A 23,092-nucleotide genomic window follows, 5' to 3' on the forward strand; every position below is an offset into this window, starting at 1 on the left:
CTGGATCCATGGAAAGCCCTAGAGGCGAGATGCGGTAGCCAAGGAAATCTACCTCTTGTAGATCAAAAGCGCATTTTTCTAGCTTGGCATAAAGTCCATGATCCCGCAGTCGTTGCAACACCATTTTGACGTGGTTCTCATGTTCTGATTGTGATCTGGAAAACACCAAAAAATCGTCCAGGTAGATTATCAAGAATCTGTCTAGATAGTCCTGAAAAATATCGTTGACAAAATGCTGGAACGTTGCGGGAGCTCCGCATAAACCGAAATTCATAACTCGGGACTCGAATAATCCGAATTTAGTCTGGAAGGCGGTCTTCCACTCGTCCCCTTCTCTGATACGAACTAGATTATAAGCCCCCCGAAGATCCAGCTTGGTGTAGACCTTGGCTCCTCGAAGTCGGTCCAGTAGATCCGAGATTAAGGGCAGGGGATAGCTGTTCCGCTTGGTGATATTGTTCAATGCTCTGTAGTCCACCACCAAGCGTAATTCCCCTGACTTCTTCTTCACAAACATCACCGGGGAGGCGGCTGGGGATTGAGAGGGTCTGATGAACCCCTTGCGAAGGTTTGTCTCTAAGAATTCCCTGAGAGCTTCTTGCTCTGGTTCAGTCAGGGAGTAGAGATGCCCTCGCGGGATCGGGGCCCCCTCCACCAAGTCAATGGCACAGTCATAAGGTCTATGTGGGGGTAATTTTTCGGCTTCTTTCTCATTGAATACATCCCAATACTCGGAGTACTTCTTTGGCAAGGTGATGATGGGCTCGGAGTCTGTGGCATGGCATACCTTGGCTACGAGGCAATGGTTTTGGCAGTACGGTGAAGCAAACTGCAGTTCTCTGTTGGACCAGGAGATGTTAGGGTCGTGGAGTGTCAGCCATGGAATTCCCAAAATCACAGGGAAATGGGGAACCTCGGTAACAAAGAAGGAAATCTCTTCCATATGTTCCCTTATCCACATCCTGGTGGGTTCCGACCACTGGCTTACGGGGCCCGTCTTGAGGGGACGGCCGTCTATGGCTTGCACCACACGGGCATTCTTGAAATCATGATATTGTAATCCCAGAGAGTCGGCATACTCTCTATCGATGAAATTGTTGGTAGCTCCAGAGTCTATCATGGCGTGGATCATGACGGGTCCCCTTTTTGCTGACCATAATGTGACCACGAGAAGGAACAGGACCCCGGTTGGCGGCTCTTGGATGGATTTTTTGACCGGGTTGGCGAGCCTCTCTACACCCGGTCGTTGGCTTCCCCCGCCGGCTGTGTGCCAGTCGGCTCAGACGCCTTCGACTCCGTGGAGGACGCCGCCGCAAGACGGGCGGCAGGCTTCCCTTTGGCTGGGCACTCTCTGGCGAAGTGGCCCCCGTTCCCGCAGTACCAGCAGAGGTTCAAGCGTTGACGACGGGCCTTCTCGGCGGCATCTAGTCTGGGACGCACATTACCCAACTGCATCGGCACCTCCTCGCCTCCTCTGGGGTATGGGGTTGGCGGCGGGGGTCTCCACACCGGACGTGGCTGAACACTGGCGGGAGCGGGGGGTTTTGCCCCGGCTCTACCGCCCTGGCCTCGAACCCATTGTTTCCTGTTGGCAATCATGACTTCAGCCCGTAAACATTGATCAATGAGTGCCTCGAGGGTCTGGGGAGGATCCACCTTGGAGATTTCTTCCAGCATTTCAATGTTGAGACCCTCCCGAAATTGTCCTCTGAGGGCTACATCGTTCCAGCCGGTGTTGTGGGCCAGCACGCGGAACTCGGCTATGTACTGAGACATGGGTCTGTCTCCTTGAAGGAGGCGCCGGAGTTTGTGACCGGCTGCCTCCAAATTGTCCTCGATTCCCCAGGTCTCCTTAAGGTGATCCAAGAAGCGTTGTGCTGAATTTAGGTGGGGGGAGGCTTGATCAAACAGGGCCGTCGCCCAGTTAGCCGCTGGTCCGTCTAGAAGACTGTAGACCCACGCCACCTTGATGTCTTCTTGGGGAAACTCGGCATCACGGGCCTCTAGATAAGCTTGACATTGGCGGCGGAAAACATGAACCTTAGCAGCTTCTCCAGAAAACTTGGTAGGCAACGCCATGGCCGGGAGGCGAACTCCGCGCTCCCTCAACCCTTTTATTTCTCCATCCTGCGCGTTGAGTCTGTCACGGATGCGGTCCACTTCGTCCTTGCTGATGGTGTAGCTGAGCGGCTGTCCAGCCGGCGCGGCTCCGGTAGACATCCTGGCCTCGGTTAGTTGGTGCTTATGGGTGGCGGAGTCAAACTGTCGCGACCCAGACGGCAGAGGCACCAATAACCATACACAGAGGCCAGAATCTAACTAATATCTTTATTGAAGGAATATATAAAGTTAATAAAAACAAGTATAGAAAATAGTCCAGAATTAGACCCTTCAGGAAAGGTCAGAATTAGTCCAAAAAAGCAATGTCCAATAAGAAATATTAAGGTCCAAAGTTGTAATCCAATAACCGAAACGCTCACTTTGCCAAGCAAAGTGAGGGGAGATGACAAGGTCCTTTAGTCCATAAAACTTGAGCGTGGCTAGGAAATAACTTGATACTTGAAACAAGGCTTGAACGTGGAACAAGGTAACTAAGAACAAGAACAAGGTCCGTGGAATAACTTGGTAAAATCCGTGAAACAAGGCAAGGATTAGTCCTGGGAAACAAGGCAAAGTCCGTAGGTAAACAAAGGCTGGGAAGCAAGGCGAAGGCTGGATAGCAAGGCAAGGCTTGAGCTGAAGCGAGGCTTGAATCGGAGCGCGCTGTCCAGACACAACTCGCTCCGTAGGCTGACGAATTGACTCCGCGAAGTTGCTACGCGGGCAAAACACCTATATAGAGTCCAACTTTCTCACCAAAGCGGTTCTCTGGGAATCAGAAACGAAAGCTAAACTCTGAGACCAGATGTTAAACTCCTTAAAGATTCTCACGAGAACCAATGTTAATTGGCAACATTCTTAGCTGCTATCCTCGCACTCCTGCGCGAAGCTGAATCCAAACTTCTCTGTTGTTTACAAAACTCCCGGCGCAAGAACACGGGAGAAGTAGGCTCTGGGGTTGTTTGACATACTTCTGGGGCACAGCTTTCTTGCAGGTGCAAGGTTTCCAGATCTGCCTGGGAAGGATCTGGCTGAGAGGAATCCAGTTCAGACTGGGAAGGTAAAAAACCCAAGTTTTCATCTTCATCAGGGATTACAATGTCCTGAGCAGGACTACAAGGCCCATGGTTCATCACAACATGGTACATGTTACAACGGCTGTGAAGGCGGAAGAAGGCTGCAACAGACTGCCTCTCTTATCCCTGACTGGACTGCCGTGTCCAAAGGGGTCACCACTCTGCAGCCAAAAAAGAAAAATGGGCTTTGGAACATGGAGCATATGGACACTGTTGGATAACACTGACAGTGAATGCCCCGAACGCAGGTTTGCTATCATTGCAAGAGAGCTGGAACGCTTTAACATCGACATAGTGGCGCTCCAGGAGACCTGGAGAGCAGGAGAGGGACAACTAATGGAAGAAAAAGGAGGCTACACCTTCTTCTGGAAGGGACTGCCTGAAGAAGAACGAAGAATACATGGAGTTGGCTTTGCTATCAGAAATGACCTGGTGAAGCACCTGACTGAAGCACCCATTGGCATTAATGAACGACTCTCAGGCAACCATCATAAGTGCCTATGCACCAACAATAGATGCTGATGAAAACATCAAGGAAATATTTTATTGTCAGCTGGACACCGTCCTATCGGAGATACCTAAGGAGGACAAAATCATCCTCCTGGAGGATTTCAATGCAAGAGTCGGAAGGGACTCTGACCTGTGGCCAGCAATCATATGAAAAGATGGGGTCGGAAACAGCAACTCGAATGGCATCTTGCTTCTCACCAAATGCGGAGTACACAGCCTTGTCATCACCAACACGCTCTTTCACCAGAAAAACAAGCTGAAGACATCATGGAAGCACCACCGGTCAAAACACTGGCACCTCTTGGACTATGTTATTACGCGTGGCAGAGACCGACACGATGTGCTTCTCACAAGAGCCACGAGAGGTACTGATGAATGCTGGACAGACCACAGGTTAATCCGATCCATGGTGGCTATCAAGATCGCCCCCAAACACAGACTCCAAGGAGGAAAATAAGGTGCAAAATGAACACCCAAGCCCTTCAGGAGCCCTCCAAATGAGCCCTTCTCCAAACATCACTCGACCCACAGAACACCCCAAAAATGTTGAGGAACATTGGAACAAACTGAAGACCTCCATCATCACAGCCTGCGAAGAAAGCATTGGATACCTAACTAAGAAACATCAAGACTGGTTTGATGATAACGACAAAGAGATCCAACAGCTGATTGATAACAAAAGGAAAGCCTTCCAAACATGGCAGAGAGACACCAACTGTGCTGCCAAGAAAAAGATCTATGCCCGTGCAAAAGCTGAGGTCCAAAGAAGGACCAGAGAACTCAAGAACATCTGGTGGACAAAGAAGGCTGAAGAAATCCAACACCTTGCAGATACCCATGATGCTCAGGGATTTTTCAAAGCCACAAAGATCATTTATGGACCAAGAAACCATGACATACACTCATCAGATGGAACCAAACTTCTGAAGGACAAAAGATCAATTGCACTATTTTGGAAAGAGCACTAGCAGAACCTTCTGAGTCGCAGCTCCAATGTGGCCGAAGAGGCCCTCTCACAAATCCCACAACAAACCACGGATGAGCTTGCAGCACTGCCTAGTTTGGAAGAAGTCAGCAATGCCATCATCCAAAAAAACAAAAAACAAAAAAACAAAGCCAGTGGACCTGATGGGATCCCTGCTGAAATCTTCAAAGAGGGTGGACTTAAATATGAGGTTGATTATACATGAATATATATGGTAATTCTGAATGTCCATAGTTTGCTTCTGAAACAGACATATACCACAATCCTGCATAGCTCAGTGCAGCACAGTACATCCACATGCAGACCTGAGCCATATACCATCCCCTCAACTTACAGTTTCTGAAATTCCCCAAATGTCTTTTTTGTGTATCATGCAGCTGCATGATTGCAGAAAAAGCTGGCTACATTCTTTATGACTTCAGTGCTGAGATCTCGTGGGCATCCCTTGAGCCTAGTTTTGCACTATATAGTATTGAAGTGTAGAGCTGTCATGTGGATATGTTTCAAATGCAGTTTGATATAATGGCACTTTGCATAAAAACCACACAAAAGCATTTAAAGCCAACTGTTAAACAAGAAGCTTAAAAGCTTTCCCTAAACACTATTTCCAAGTTATCCAACCTGACTGAATTTTCATGATTACTTTCTAAAAACTAATTTTTGTGCATTCTCTACAAGACACTTTCCCTTCCAAGATGTTAAATTGAGATTGGTTGTCCCGTCTGAAAACCAAAATCTCATCTTTGGTTTGTTTACTCACAGGACCAGTTTCTCTATTTTTTTTTTCAATATTGGCTATCACTTATAATTGCATAGTGCAACATGTTTTCTATAAACTGTCAATTGTGCTAAACTACATTTGTCTGGAGCAGATGCAAACAGGTCCTGAATTCTCCAATAATGAGGAAGACACAGATTTTCAGAGAGAAAAACGCAAGTGTTGGTTGACTGATTTTAGCTGCTTTTAGTTTTTTATTTATAAGTATTTCTTGTCAACAGTTTTCTGCTACAGTGTGAAGGATTTGCATTATTTAAATATAAGGATACATCATGTCACTGGGCATGTCTGAACACTTTTATCCTATGAAATTAATTGAAGAGGAAAATAAAGAAGGCATCAAAGAATCACCATTACCAACTCCAGCACAGCTCGGAGCTGGACTTGGATGGTCTTTATGTTCTCTTCCAGCTCTATGATTCTAAACGAAATGAGTTTCCCATACAGTTTATTCTGTACTTCTTTGTAACTTGGCCTACAGCTACTAAATGTCATGAAAGTAAGACTTCTCAAACAGTCTTCCTTATAAATGCCAAAGTCTCAAATAATAGCTATATCAGACACTCTCAGCAGCAAGAATTCTGGGATCAGATGAAGCCCTGACACTTACCCAAACATTAATAGTATAGTGCTTCATCGCCTAGGGTTGAAAATGCAGGCCAATTGCCTAGGGATGAACCTGTGGGCAGTAGGCTTGTGCAATCCGGGTAAACCGCGCTTCATTTTTGTAACATTTTGTGTCTCAGATTTTGATGGGGTCCCGATTTGTTTTTCAGGAGCCTCCCGAATTTGGGAGGACAGAAATCCATTTTCGATCTGGGAAACTGATTCATTTTCAGCCCACAGGTGGCAATGGGGGGACCCACAGGCTCAACTTCCTGTCATTTTAAGCATCATCTGTCCTTATATTCTTCATTAAGACTTGGATTAAAAGCATCAAAGTGCAGATACCACTCTTTCTGCGATTCTTTCCCTTCTGTCTGTAGAGGAGACTGGTTTTAATGCTTCGTTACTGCTGTTTCTACTTTAGATGAGACAGGAGTTGCAGGCATATGTGCTCTCACCCTGCAGCAGGCAGTTTTCCAAAGCATTTTAAGGAGGCTTCCCATTTTCCAGGGCAGGAAGAGTGATTGACATGAAGGTATCCTACCCTCGGCTTCCTTTTAAAAGCCTTCTCTTCTCTCTTGATTTGGAGGTGCTGGAGTGGTGTCTTTTTCCCCTCGTGCTTTTCCTTCTAGTGACTGCCTCCCTCCCCACACTCGTGTGTAACCAAAAGCAGCTGGTTTTAGGCAGTCACTGTTGTGTTGTGGCCAGCAAAAAATGGTAGCAGACCCCATGCTGTTATGGGCTTCTGAACCAACCAGACAACCAAACAAGCCGAAGGCAAACACCCATAATGAAGTGGGCAGTACAATGCTTTATCAATTGGAATCTGGGCAACTTTCTGGTTGATTATTATATGATAAATAAATACTTTTACTGTTTATGATAATACTACACAATATCAAATTCTGTTCAAATATAATTGGGAAAGGTCACAAGTTGAAAAGGTGTATCTTGTTTCCCGTTGCTTCCAGTAATAAAATGTTTAATGTATTTGTATGTCTTTCATGCATGTTTGAGAATTAGTTCACATCTACTTTATATACTCAATGTATACATTTAGTAAAAATAAAATCAACCCAAAAAAACCTAGGTTGACTTATCCATGGTTCAATGTGAGTACTAGGTAAAGAGAAAGGTTTCCCCCTGACATTAAGTACAGTCGAGTCCGACTATGGGGATTGGTGCTCATCTCCATTTCTAAGCTGAAAAGAGCCAGTTTTGTCTGCAGACACCTCCAAGGTCATGTGGCCAGCATGACTGCATGGAATGCTGTTACCTTCCTATGGGAGCGATACCTATTAATCTATTCACATGTGCATATTTTCGACCTGCCAGGTTGGCAGAAGATAGGGCTAACAGCGGGAGCTCATCTCGCTCCCTGATTCGAACCATTAACCTTTCATTTAGCAAGTTCAGCATTCAGTGGTTTAACCCACTGCGCCCCCCAGGGCTCCATGTGAGTACTACTATTATCAAAAAAGAAGTCATCCCCTTCTCTGAGTGGAGTGACAAAAGGCAAGCACTTAGTCCATCCCATGAGAACCTAAAAGTACAAATTCCCTTTATCCTCCCCACTATAGTGCCTTTTTAACCTTTTTTTTTAATACCTGGGAGGTGAAATGGAGCAACTACCAGTGTTGGCTGATCCCCTGAGGTGGCACTGATGCTTTCCCCTCTCTATGAAATAAACTTTGATTTATTCATGTATCATATAAGAATCCATAATTTTTGCCTCAAAACCTGTTTACTTATAGAAGAGGTCAACCTATACATGAGTAAATATGGTAATCCTATTTCTGGTCTTTTAGCCCACTCATTATTTCCAGCGGCCACCATGATTATGTGGTGGGTAAGCTGTGCCCTTACTTCAATTAAAGCATGAAATAAATTGTGCCATATTTGATAAAAGCCATTTTCCCTATGAGAGTATCATGATGCATAAAGTCATTTAGTTACCTTTTGCCATTATTCTGAAGAACAAAAGCTTTTTCTCAATTGTGTTAGTGATATTTTTAATCAGATTTCTATTATATTGCGGCTTCTATCCTTGCAGCTACCTAGCGGCAGTTCTTTGTATACAAGCATACTATTATTAACTTTATGGAGTGAGAGAAACCCTGTTGGGGAAGACATTTCAATTTTATATTCCATTATTATTCTGCCTACTACTTATTTCAGTACACTGAAATTTCTTTCTAACATCTAAAGTAGAAAATATATGTGTTTCCCAAAAGCCAATTCTGATTTCGTTTTCTGTAACTGCTGGTTTTATTTGCTGTTCTTTGAGTGTTTCACAAGATGTTCTCAGCTGTAGAAGAAACAGTTTTCCCAGATATTTTATTTATTTCATGTTATTTTTGTAGCCATTGCATGGCTATTCAGGTTTATTAATAAAACAATATTTGGAAATATTAAAATAATGAAAAAAACCCATGTAATAATATTTTGAGATGGAATAGTGAACCCCAAAGGTTTTAATAAACATATACCTCTTTACTTGCAGCCTACATTTTAAAACCAGCATTGGCTTTGAAAGTCCATCCAAGGAAAGGATGCTTGTTACTGCTGATCGAACCTCCATTATGGTAGTTGTATATTGCCAGAGGAAATAACATATCTGAGGTCTGGAGCTTAATGCCTTTCAACTAAACTAAATCAATTGAATCCATGAAATACATGTACAGTAGAGTCTCACTTATCCAAGCTAAACGGGCCGGCAGAAGCTTGGATAAGCGAATATCTTGGATAATAAGGAGGGATTAAGGAAAAGCCTATTAAACATCAAATTAGGTTATGATTTTACAAATTAAGCACCAAAACATCATGTTATAGTAGTTCAATACACAGTAATGTTATGTTGTAATTACTGTATTTACGAATTTAGTACCAAAATATCACAATATATTGAAAACATTGACTACAAAAATGGCTTGGATTATCCAGAGGCTTGGATAAGCGAGACTCTACTGTATTAGCTCGCCAAGTTTCTATTCCTTTAGCTTCTCTGATTCAATGGGAAGGTTAAGAAATGAGAAGAAATACGACCTGGACAGTTTTAATGTCATCAAAAGGGAAAAAGATCAAACTATTCCTTCTGAGAATCTAAAATGCCTCCTTGAGGGGGAAAAATTCAAACTTCTTCAACAACCTTGAATGCATCACTTAACAAAAACAATGACAAAGGCTGAACTCTTTGTCACATATTTGCCTCCTGGAAAACATTGCTCAGCCAGAAAAGTTGTATAAGACCAGAATAGTAGAGAGGAGAGCCGGAGAAGAAGTCGTGAAATATGCATGTACTGCTATTACAGGAGTGATCCGTCATGGGAAAGATGTCATCAGTGGTCTCTAGAGCTCTGGCCACTGCTGCGGTGACAAGCGTTAAGTGAAGACTGCAGGCAAAACGGGATGGCAACACTGGCCCATGTGAACAGAGAGACTGGTTCCAAATCAGAATTGGTCCAGCTGTTCATTCACACCAACTTCAAAGTGTGGGGCTGCTTAGGAACTTTAGAGGAGCTTAGGAGCCTTAACTGGCTTAAGATTCTGGAGTTTCCTTGAAGTTAACCAGCTTTGGAAATCCCTGGATGTAGTCCAGATGCCCAGGAGGAACTTTTGGCTTGATCTGAGTTTGTGGCTCATGTTGATAGGTCCTTAATGGGAAATCATGGAAGGGTTTCTTCGCTTCTCTAGCTCTGCAAACTTCTCCTATTCGCATAAAAGATAGAAATCCTACACATACATATATACACAAAGTAAGTAAAGAATGTGAAGAACGACTGGAAAGGAGGAAAGCTTTACATCACTTTTGAGTCCCACCCATGGGAGAAAAGCAGGATAAAAAGAAATAATAATAATAATAATAATTGTGCGGTTTTCTGGCATTGTATATTTTTGCAGCTTCTGTGTCTCTTCGTTTGTATTTTAATTCCGTAGCTCACTTGTCGATGGATGTCCAGAATCAGCAGCATCCACCGCGGTCCTTTTTATCCTGGGCGACATAATCCGAAAATACATCACACAGTCCTAAATGCTTGGGAAGTGTTCGACTTGTGATTTGTGATATGAAATCCAGCATGTCTGTCTTGTTTGCTGTGTCATACAATAATAATAATAATAATAATAATAATAATAATAATAATAATAATAATAATAAACACAGTTTTAATACAATAAGAAAGCCTTACATTAACAAAATGGGAAAACCATGAATAAAAAACACTATTCTTTTTTTAAACCTGTGAGAACACTTTTCTATAAATTCTCCAGCATGACACTATGGTCAATTAATATGGAGAGAACATATTAATAAAATTTGCAAAAGTGAAACTCATAAATGTGGAGGGTCAACTGTAGTTGCAAAGTGAGAAAATCAATTTCAAGCCATATTTTGACAAGATTAGAAAAAAAATATAAGCCCCAATGCAAGTAAATAAACATTTTTATTCTATTCACAGTACAGTTGGTATTCTGGGTCTTTGGATGCTCACAAGTAAATGGTCAGTCTGTACCATTTTGTCCAGTCTATAACCAAGTTTTCCTAGCGAGGTAGACAATACCTCTCCTTTTTCTCCATTAGACCCCAACATTTCTCCCATGCTTCATGGAACCGTGTTACACAACCTTTCATACTCAAAGCTGGAAGCGTTCATACCTCTTATGTGCAGTTCATTCTCACTGGATAATTGTTTCTTACCTAATGCTGACATTTATAATTGGAATCTAACCGTAATATCATTCACTCTTTGCTAACTTAGCCCGCAGCCCTGAACTCAGAGCCCATCTACACAGGGCCCAAAATGTGGGCCCTCTTGGACTTTTACCTGAGCTGTCCAAACGACGCCTCAGGTAAAAGCAAATTAATTCTGGATGAAACAGGAAAACCCTGCTTTGTCCCAAACTAATTAGGTACTGGATTAGACCAGAGTCTTCCTGAAAGACCCAGGTCTAATACAATAAAGGACCAGTAGTCCTGGGACTACTGAGGGGCAGTCCGCATAGCCCTCTTGGGTTTTCTGTAGTTTTCATTGGTGCCTGGACCTTCTGGCAGGGCATCTAGACACCCCCCCCCCCCCCAAGGAAAGTGTGGGTTTTGGGGGAAGGTGTGTTGGGTTTAAACCTGACTGGGCATGGGTTAAAGGCCTGTCTGGAACCAGTCTCAGTTGCCCAGGATAGTGGCAGGACTCATTTTTGCACTTCTTCTGCCCAAGGGGAGAATTGGCTGCTGGATTGTTTAAAAGAATGAAATAAAAATGAAGTAATGAAGTGCATGCCAGTTACACACTCTTGATGCTGCACAAAACCCATCTGAATTCCAGCATACAACAAAAGAAGAAAATACCATTTTGTGAATGAAAGAAAACAAAACCAAAGCAAAAGCACATTTGTCTGTTAGGCTGGGTAACTCTTCAGAAGTACAAGCATAACGAAAATGAGCAGGTTTCTGCTGCTGCTATATCTATCTGTCCCTCCCTCCCTTTCTACCTTCCAATGTGTTCCCTGTGGATGTAGCAGATTCCCTTTAATGCGCTGCAAAGTAATTGCCTGTGCTTTTCCAGGAAGACCAGAATTAAAAGATAAGGAAAATGCTGTGCTGCTAAATGTAAAACCCTGTTTCTGTGGGCGGCTTTTGCATGGAAAAATAAGGAAAGAGCTTAGGAAATCTCTCTAAAGAGCAGAGCTTGGAAACGTTACTTTTTGGACTGCAAATCTCACACATATCCCACATTGCTTGTGTGTCAAGCAAGTGGGAATGAAACAACTCACTGATTTGTTATGATATTTAAGCCAGGATTACAGAAACTGTGGCCTTCTAGATGTAAATGGACTACTTATTCCAATGATTCTTGGCTTTTGGGCAGCCTGTCTAAAACTAGTGGGAACTGGAGGAAAACATAATAATAATAATATTAGAAAGTTCACAGAGAATGCAATGAAGCAATGGAAATCTGAGGTGTTCGTGGGCAACGAAGGTTATGGAATTGTTAATATCAAGAGAGGAATTTTCCAGGGCGACTCACTGTTACCACTGCTGTTCATCATTGCAATGGTCCCTCTGTCAGTAATTCTATAGAAAACAAACCTGGGCTACCAAACAGCAAGAAATTCACCAAAAATTTTCCACTTGCTGTACATGGATGATCTAAAGCTTTACGGAAAATCAGAAACAGAAATCCAATCACTGACCAACACAGTCAGAATCTTCAGCACTGACATTAGTATGGAGTTTGGCCTAGACAAATGTGCCACAGTGGCATTAAAGAAAGAGAAAATTACTCACAGTGAGGGCATAGAGATGCCAAATGGACAAACCATAAAATGCAATCAGTCTGAAGCCTATAAATATCTGGACATACTACAGCTGGACAATATCAAACATGGGCATGTGAAAAAATGTGGTCAGCAAAGAATATATCCAAAGAGTCAGAAAGATGTTGAAGAGCAAATTAAATGGCGGAAATATGATCAAGGCTATCAATACCTGGGCCATACCCGTCATTAGATACACTGCTGGAATTGTGAACTGGACACAAGCAGAGCTAGATGATCTGGACAGAAAGACAAGAAAACTGATGACAATCCACTACTCATTACACCCGCGTAGTCATGTCGACAGACTTTACCTGCCCAGAAAATCAGGAGGCAGAGGGCTTCTGCAAGTGAAACAAACGGTAGAGGAAGAGAAACATGCCCTGGCAGATTATGTGAAAGGCAGTCAAGAACCAACATTGAGGGAAGTCAATAGTAGAAAACTGCTTCAAGTGCAAAAGACAAAGGGTGAATACTGTAAAAAAATAATCCAGAGCAGAAGAGAAAACTGGCGAAAGAAGGCTCTCCATGGACAGTTCCTGGGGAAAATCGAGAGCCAAATTGACAAAGAAAAAACATGACTGTGGCTCACAAATGGAACTTTGGAAAAGGAGATGGAGGGCCTGATTCTGGCAGCCCAAGAATAAGCCATTAGAACCAATGCCATCAAAGCCAAAATTGAAAAGTTGACGACAAATCCCAAATGTAGACTCTGCAAGGAAGCAGATGAAACAATAGATCACATCCTCAGCTGCTGCAAGAAGATCGCACAGACAGACTACAAGCAGAGGCATAACACCGTTGCTCAGATGATTCTTTGGAACTTGTGCCACAAATACCATCTGTCTGCGACAAAGAACTGGTGGGATCACAAGCCTGAAGAGGTTACAGAGAATGAACATGTCAAGCTACTCTGGGACTTCCGAATTCAGACAGACAGAGTTTTGGAGCACAATACTCCTGACCTCACGATCATATTAAAAAACAAAGTATGGATTGTCGATGTTGCAATCCCAGGTGACAGCAGGATTGAAGAGAAACAACTGGAAAAGCTGACATGATACGAGGATTTAAAGATCAATTGCAAAGACTCTGGCCAGTCAAAGTGGTCCCAGTGGTGATCGGCACACTGGGTCCAGTGCCTAAAGACCTTGGCCTGCACTTAAACACAATCGGCGCTGAGAAAATTACCATCTGCCAGCTGCAGAAGGCCACCTTACTGGGATCTGCACGCATTATTTGCTGATACATCACACAGTCCTAGACACTTGGGAAGTGTCCGACGTGTGATCCAATACAGCAGCCAGCAGAGTGTCTGCTGTGGACTCATCTTGTTGTGTTTCAAATAATAATAATAATAATAGTAATAATTTGTTACCTGCCTCTCCCTGTGGCTAAAACCTAAAATAATATGGTTAAACTGTAGTTTTATATATGTATTTTAATGGTGTATTTTTCTGTTAAAACTGACAGAAAAATACATCATTAAAATACATATATCAAATTACATACACCAGTGACCGACACCAATACCAATAAAATGCAGGTTAAAAATCACAGTTTAAAATTGACAAGGCATGCTTGCAAGAAGAAACAGGTCTTCAACTGTGTCTTGAATTCTGACAATTAGATTCCCCTATCTCTATTTGTACAGGGCAGAATGCTTAACAGATAATGGTGTGGCCTTTAATTGCGGTGTTTTAACTTTCTGCATTGAAGAAACTGTTCCCACATCAACGTTTCTGTAGGAAATGATGGTGTATTATAGAGAAGTATTTTGGGGAGCGCAGTGTTCTAGGACAAAGGTGAGCAGAATGCAAAGTGAGATCTACTAATAGATCTCTAGCAGTAATTCAGCAGTAGTCACTGACTCTTAATGGTGTAACAATGACAAAAGGAAAGGAAAAGAACAAAGAATAGGCTCACAGTCACCAGGGAGCAAGGGATCGATGGCCAGGCATAAAAAATATCTCTCTACCTCCCTCCTGCATAGCAGGGATGGATTGACCATTGATCGCTGTGGAAGAAAGGTGCTCTGCTGAATACAACAGGAGCTCTGGAACCAATAATGTCAACTGAAAATAATGCAGAATAAAAATGGAAGGGGAAAGACTGGAATCTAATAAGACTAAATCATCCATTCTAGCATGAACTTTTGTGAATATCAATCCACATTTTCAGATGCTCTGACAGAATATTAAAACCACAGGTTTTTAAGCATAGTTGCACAGTTGTGGGAATAGAATAGAATGCAATAGGATTCAGAAAGATGTAAATTTTTCCCCAGACCATAGATATTCAAAGACCTATTTCAAGTGACTGGTAATAGCCTAAAGTAGTTTGTTAGTATTGATGTGGGGCATCAAAAATTTACTTATCAAAACTGCAAATCCTTCTCTGAATATTTTTTTTGTTATGTCCGCCATAAACTGCAGGGGAGGTGGGTAATACAATTGTTGTTGTTGTTGTTGTTGTTGTTGTTGTTATTAATGCAGTTATGAGGACTCTTGTAGGGTCATGAAATTGTTTGTCTCTGTTCATGCCTAGGCTAATGGACTAATACACTATATTACAGGTTGAGTATTCCTCATCCCAAAATCTGAAATAATCTAAAATGCAAAAACATCCACATGGGTGGCTAAAAGAATGCTATCTTTGCTTTTGATGGTCTAATGTACATAAACTTTGTTTCATTGACAAAGCTATAAAATATTGTATAAAATTCCTTTCAGCTATGTGTCTAAGATGCATATAAAACATAAATGAATTTAGTGTTTAGATCTGGATCCCAGCTCAAAGATTATGTAAGTATCCTATCCTATCCTATCTGATTAGACGTCAATCTACTCCTTTGGGCTTCACGCAAATCTACCATATATCTATGTACGTATATCTCATTATGTATGTATTCTTCTAGTCTCAAGCATTTTGGATGAGAGGCTTGCTTGCTCTCTGTTATGCAGCTAATCACAATATTCTTCTTATAGGACTGCATTCCATACAAGAAAGGGCAGAAAAACCTAACAAAATTGCCACTGCTTGCTGATTGAAGATGAAATATGAGTTGTTACTGTAAAACTCTTAAAAGATCTGGGCTATTAGCCAAAAGCCACTTATTTTGAAACACTCCCATTAATTTGAGTGGACTTACACCAGAATGAGTGGTTTGTGGACTGCATCCAGAATCCAGTGCTTTCAATTTGGACTCATTTTAAAATCTTGTTGGGCCAGACTTACAAATGTGTCAGAGAAGGAAGCCTGATAACCTACTCTCATTGCTGAGTATCAGGTATCTGCAGCCTGGGACTTATCCAAAGACCCAAATGGATCCCATCAATGTTCAAGATCCATCAAGCCAAAATTCATGAGTTGGTGGGGAAGGGTTTGTGCAGCTGGATCAGAGTCGACATTTTACCTTTTGTGACTGCTACTTGCTGAACTATGCAGCCAGTACTAGGAGAGCTCAACCATCTTTTGTAAAATTGAAATATGGTGGGACTTATTTAATTAAATGTGCAGAATAATTCAAAAAGCCCTGGCTTTGATTTCAGTATAGATAATGTCAGGCTGAGAAACTGTACTAAATTGGACAGATTCTGCCCACTGGACTTTAGCAATAATTAGCTGAATGCAGTGCTATCAGAGCCTGCAGAAATCTTTGTGTGCCATCCAATCTCATGGCTATATTTTCTCGTGTATTCAGTTCCGAGCTCAATAGAAAAGTATCAGATTTAAGATTATGTTGAAATTGCAAAGGCAGCCATAGTGACAAAGAACTCACAATAGCATGAAACAATATGCCTCTAGCTCTACAAAAGACGTTATAGAGAAATTATACACTATGCATGGAGGTGAAGAACTATTAAAACCAACCATGAAATAAACTCAAATTACAAAAGAAAAAACCCGCCTACAGTAATACAAGGTAATAGGCAAAAAGCAAAATCTTAGCTTCTTTTATTTTGGCACATGACAATGAAAATTTGCGAAACTTTTGTTCCTGGATGGGGAGATTGTAACAATTTTTGCACATATTTGTTTTTATTTTGAGACTTGTTTCCAAAAATATTATTTGCACAAATTAGTGGGGGGGGGGGGGTTGCTCCAGAATTATTTATTCACAAAATAAAATGTATTTGTGGAAAAAAAAACCCAAACAAACCAATACTTTGTGCAAGAACATTTTAAACAAAATATTAGGTGGGATGTTCAAATATTTTTTGAAACCCAACATAAAAAGTAAAGGTATTTTCCATCCGCACTCAAAGGCAAAATAACAGTAAACCATGCACAGTGCTTGGCATTTTTAAATGTCGTGGAATCTTGCGATATTCCTTCTAATCAATGGTGAGAAAAGTTCTAGATGTTATTGATAACCATCTGTTTAGGTTAGGTTAAACTCCTCAGGCATCTAGAGCTCTAAAGGTAATTATCAATACACTGAATTGTGCCCATAGTTTAGGAAGACAACTAGTGCAGTGCTTGTAAGGTGTGTATAATATAATCCCATGAGTGCACTGTCCAATACATTCTTTTGGGGCAATGTATTTCAAGCTAAATGTAATATATGAAAAACAGTAATCCAAACTGGACATCACAAAGTGGAATTAGACAACTAGAGATTTTATCACATAAAGTTGCTATTCCATGGCAGTCACACAAGCATTGATAGTGGGCACATACCGTGTTTCCCCGAAAATAAGACAGTGTATTATATTAATTTTTGCTCCCAAAGATGCTCTAGGTCTTATTTTTAGGGGATGTCTTACTTGTCCATGAAGAAGAATTCACATTTTTTGTTGAACAAAAAAATGAACATTTATTATATACTGCATAGTAGTTGTCATCACAAACCAGCATAACCAGACAAACTGTGAATCTTATCAAGAATTTCTTGTTACTACCATTATTTCCATGTACAACACTCTATGGTAAGTACATTTACCAATCCTGCATGTTCTGGTGTTCTGTTTGATGGGCATGCTTCCAAAAAAAAAAAACACCTTTCTTAGGTCTTACTTTCGGGGGAGGCCTTATATTTAGCAATTCAGCAAAACTTCTACTAGGTCTTATTTTTTGGGGATGTCTTATTTTAGGGGAAATAGGGTACTAGCATGAGCACCCTTGTTATTGCATCTCTCTCCATTTGTGCCGATCCATAGTCTCGAATAGTACTTCTGTTTATCTTCATTGCTCTTTCTTCCCACATTTCCACTGCTAATAATTTATTGTTGTTGTTGCTGCTGCTGCTGTTGTCATCATAATAATCATCACCATCATTATTGAAGCAATTACGCAGTTACAGTAGTGGGTAACCCTACCCCGAATTACACCAGGCTGGTGAGGGGAACATAGTAGGATTGGCATCTGTTGATAGGTTTTGCCTGTCAACAGTGGGAGTAGGTTTGCCTGTCAATAGAGGGGGACAGGTTTTGCCAGTTAATCGTGGCAGGGAGGAGGCAGATCAGCAACAGGGTGCACATGGTGGTCGTTAATGAAGCAATCATTCAATGCTGATTTGCCTCTTCTGTGCAATAAAGTGTTTTTGTTGTTTATTCGTTCAGTCGCTTCTGACTCTGACTCTTCATGACCTCATGGACCAGCCCACGGAAGAGCTCCCTGTCAGCCGTTGACACCCCAAGCTCCTTCAAGGTCAAGCCAGTTACTTCAAGATGCAATTAAAAGGCAATGCACATTGAATCAGAATGTGTTAGTATCTCTGTCTACCTTATATTAGTTTTTAATGTGTTGAAGAGAGGGAATTTTGAGATAGTGTTTTCTTACGATAGTGATTATTATCTTAATACTTTTCTGTGTGTCTCATACAGAAACGTCTTACATCTTGGTTCCATATTTCCTTTTAACCTTCTCATTCCTAATCTAGATACACACTGGCCATATTCTTTTATATGAGTTACTTTGAGAACATCTACATCTACAAACATACTTAAATTGTGAGTGAAAAGTATAAAAGCTTTAGTTTTCGGCACAGCCAGCCCTCCATATCCATAGTTTTGTAGTCTCAGATTTAGTATTCCACAACTTGAAAATATTTTTTAATCTAAAAAGTAAACCTTGACTTTGCCATTTTATATAAGGCACGCCATTTTATTGCACCGATTTGGTGGTGGTTATAGAATCAACCCCCAGTGGATACCAAGTACCCATTGTGGTTTTATGAATCTCCCTTCTAACCAAATGTTTGTCTATTCAAGTGTTTTACGAGCAAACTAGCACTAATTCTGTTATCTTCTGATATCATAAAAGTCAATGCAACTGAGATTATAATCTATTAAAAAACAACTGCCAAACTCATGATGAGCAAACGACTAGAATGATAAACTGACAAACATTCCAAACTACAGCTGTAAACAGTTTCCCTTTGAGAATTGTGTGTTATTGTTTTTGCCTGAGGGTGATGCAAAATAGAGAAGCCAAAAATGCAGTGTTCTAAGTTTACAACACACTTGTATTTTCAAAAAACGCAACCACACATCATCACTGCCTTAAATCTGGGTAGAGAATCATTTGCAGAAAACACACATATGCAGATGGAAGGTCTACTGCAGCAGAACAAACAGAAGTGTGGCACTTAGAAGACCAAGAAGTTTTATTTTGCATCCAATTTGCACGCTTTTTAGCCCAGAGAGGATAAAGTGAGGTGGAGTCCACAAAAGCTTAAGCCAAATACAATGCTAGACAATGCTAGAAGACTTTATATTTTTTGTTTCTCATCTTCTATTAGAATGTTTCCCAAACTCTACTCACACAGATGTTTAGGACTTCAACTCCCAGAAGCTTCAGCTGCTTTGGCCAATGACCAATGCTTCTGCGAGCTGAAATCAAAATACCCGGAAGACCAGAGTTTGGGAAAAACTATTCCATTGGCTCAAAGATGTCACTGTTCTTAACCAGACAATTTTTACATGCAGAAACAAATATATAAAACTCATGGACATTACTATGGGCAGCCTTACCAGACACCCCGGATTTTAAGGGATGTCTGGTAAGTGTCATTATATCCAGGGCCGGGATGTCAGTTGTTCCTTATTTTCGCCAGGCAGTGGCAAGAGGCTCTCCCTCTTCTTCGCCGCGAGAGGCAAGAGAGGAGCTTGGGTGAAGGTTGGGGAGGAAAAGGAGGGGATCCCTTCCCACTGGGAAAAGCTTCTGATTACAAATTTAACTCCTTAAACCCCTCAGAGCTGCTTCAGATTTCCTGTTCACAGGCCATGAAGAAAATTAAAAGTCACAAGTAGTAAATGGACCCAAACTTCACCTTGTTAAATTCTAGATCCTCAAACCCAACTGTCTAATTTACATATTATCCAAATTATTAACTTATACCTGCTTTGATTTGCATTTTATTTTATTGTGTCCCTTATTTTCACCTTTGGTGCCTGGCAACCTTGGCTACAGGGACAATAATGTATATACAGTTTTGCTTCTTGGAAATTTGGTTTTTGCATGCACCAAATTTGCTTTCTACCTTTTCCTGCATAGAATTATTATACATGTAGAAACAAACCTCATTTGAAATAGCTCTTAGGAGAAACTTAATTGACCGGAATTGGACTGCTGCTGCTCCATATTTCTTTCTTCCCTTTTCAATTTCCAGAACCTGATTGGTGTCTGAAGCATGTATAACTTCTTCTGTGAAAATGGGTGGATATTCAAGGTTGCAGAACCAGAAATTGACACGTGCTGCCTTTACATATGCACACTGAGCATTACACGTGCAGATTGCGAATATATGTTGCATATGCAGATGAGCTCTCACTTTTGGTTGTAATTTTGACTGTGAAACAATTCACTTATGATGCAGAGTTGCTCAGCAAATGAAAAGTTATTACTTTGTCTCCTCTATACCAGATCTCGCCCTATATGTGACAAATCAATTGTTTCATAACAAACAGAGCAGCTGGATCAGAGCAATGGCTTAATGAGGCAATCATTCTCTTTCCACAGCGGCCAGCAGATGTCTATGCGAAAATCAGAAGCAAAACATTAATATATTAGTATTTTCCGATTTGCAGTCTGTAGTACAGATTAAACATTCTTTATTCAGAATTCCAAAATACTCCAAAATTCAAAAATGTCCATATGGGTGGCTGGAAGCAAGTAAAGGGGGCAAATGAATTTACTACGGGATTCAAAATAAAGCAAATGAAAAAGGTGAAAGCTGTATATGATTTCCAATGGCTGAATCCACACAATGGCTAAATCGCAATCCAGTGAGCATTATCCTGCACCAGTTTGATCCCAACATTGTCATACACCTGTTTTAATCCTAACACAAATTGGTCTAGAACCTCACCCAATACCCCTCCTGGAAGTCAGCTGGATACAAAACATATTTCTGGCATGTTCAATTCAATACAATTATTTCAGGTCATGTGGTCATTGCCGTTTGGGCGCTTTTTCCTTCTCAGCATGGATAAAACTATATTTTTCTTAATTAATAGTGTTTGTCTCCATGATTTTTTTCTTTTTTTATGGTTACCCTGTCTGATCCCACTTTCATCATCATCACCATCGGTGATCACTCGTGTCCAAGTATGATTTCCTTCCAAGTGTAGGGTCTTGGCAGTGGGTCCGTAGGTGACTATAGAGACCTTTTCTTGATCCACATGTTCTTTTGTAGTGAGGACATTGGTGTAGTGAGGGTTGGTGTGACATGCCTATCCTTGACACGTCTCTTTCTTTCACCCTCCATTCGTGCTTCTCCGAATTCCAGTGCACTGCTGGTCACAGCTGATCTCCAATTAGAGCACTCAAGGGCCAGGGTTTCCCAGTTCTCAGTGTCTATACCACAGTTTTTGAGGTAAGCCCATCTTTAAATCTCTTTTCCTATCCACCAACATTCCATTTTCTGTTCTTGACTTGGGAGTATAGTAACTGCTTTGAGGGACGGTGATCAGGCATTCAGACAACGTGGCCAGTCCAGCGAAGTTGATAGCAAAGAATCATCACTTCAGTGCTGGTGGTCTTTGATTCTTCCAGCACACTGACATTTGTCCACCTGACTTCCCAAGAGATTTGTGGGGTTTTTTTTGGAGGCAATGCTGATGGAATCATTCCAGAAGTTGAGTGTCACATTTGTAGATGGTTCACATTTCGCAGGTGTATAACAGGGTTGGAAGGACAATAGAAACAAGCATTTGGTATCCCTACGAATGTCCTGGTCCTCAAACACCCTCTGCTTCATTCAAGAAAATGCTGCACTCACAGAAATCAGGTGGTGTTGTATTTCAGCATCAATGTTGACATTTTTTGTGCGGGGCTGCCAAGGTAGCAGAAATGGTAAACATTTTCTAATATTACACCATCAGGCTGTATTTCTGGCATTGCAGATGGATTGGTTGGTTCCTGCAGAAAGAGCACTTTGTTTTCCCCAATGTTCAGTGAGAAGCCAAGCTTTTCATATGTTTCTGCAAAGGTGTTTAGAGTGGCTTGTAGGTCTTCTTCTGAATGAGCACAGACTACATTATCATCGGCCTATTGGAGTTCTATAACAGATGCTATTGTGACCTTGGTTTTCAGTCTGTTGAGGTTAGATAGCTTACCATCTGTCCAAAAGAAGATTTCCACACTGGTAGGAAGCTTCCCATCAACAAGATGCAATTTCATAGCGATGAAGATGGAAAATAAGGTTGGGGCAATAACACCTCCCTGTATGATACTTGATTCCACCTTAAATGGGTCACTTTTGGAGCCATTGCTGCCCAAGACTGTTGCCATCATGGAGGAGCTGAAGTATGTTCACAAATTTGTCAGGGCAACCAATTTTTTGGAGGATGGTCCAGGGAGCACTGCGATTCATTGTCTCAAACGCCTTTGCAAGGTCAATGCCATGTACAGAGTACAAATGTTCCCTGCATTTTTCTTGGAGCAGTCGTGCAGTGAAGATCATGTCCATTGCTCCTCTGGAGGGGCAGAAGCTGTTCTGGCATTCTGGGAGGATGTCTTCTGAGATAGGTAGGTGGTTTGCAAGGATTGTTGTGAGGATTTTCCCAACGGGGGTTAGAAGGGATATAACTTGATAGTGTTCAATGGCTCCACATTCTCATACTTCTTCCTCCATCTGCCTTGGATGGTACCTAGAATTCTCTACTCACAGACGCAACTGTTTTCGAGCTGCTTAAGTGGGCAGCAAGGTAGGCTATTCGTCAGAAATATTGAAAGTTAACAATGTATTTTTAATTACAAAAGTTGGATAAGGCACTGAAAGGGTTAAAACAGTGCAGTGACTCAGCTATACCAGCAGGTGGTTATAAGCAGGTGTGCCTGTAAAGTTGTGTGGATGAGTAGAGGAGCTGAGGAGGAGCTGGTGGAGATGGAGAAAGAAGAATGAATGAGTGAGTTGCTATGTTTGTAGTTTGAGTTATCCACAATAAGAAGAAAGAAGATGATAAAGCCTTGGATTGTATAAGCAAAGATAAGGCATTGGATTTATGCCTATGTAATGAAGTTTATTTATGTTAGAAGAAACCATATTTTGTAAATACAGTAGTTTCACTTATCCAACATAAACGGGCCAGCAGAACGTTGGATAAGTGAATATGTTGGATAATAAGGAGAGATTAAGGAGAAGCCTATTAAACATCAAATTATGTTGATTTTACAAATTAAGCACCAAAACATCATGTTTAACAACAAATCTGACAGAAAAAGTAGTTCAATACGCAGTGATACTATGTAGTAATTACTGTATTTATGAATTTAGCACCA

The 23,092-nt window shown here is 41.3% G+C and overlaps 1 protein-coding gene across 1 annotated transcript in view; it reads right to left on the minus strand.

The window, feature by feature from the left end:
• The window catches only part of rgs7bp (regulator of G protein signaling 7 binding protein), an 83,619-nt gene that overhangs the window by 30,589 nt on the left and 29,938 nt on the right, over positions 1–23,092 (minus strand). The window lies entirely within an intron of this gene.

The sequence above is a fragment of the Anolis carolinensis genome, chromosome 2 (assembly GCF_035594765.1).
Source record: "Anolis carolinensis isolate JA03-04 chromosome 2, rAnoCar3.1.pri, whole genome shotgun sequence".
Taxonomy (NCBI): domain Eukaryota; kingdom Metazoa; phylum Chordata; class Lepidosauria; order Squamata; family Dactyloidae; genus Anolis; species Anolis carolinensis.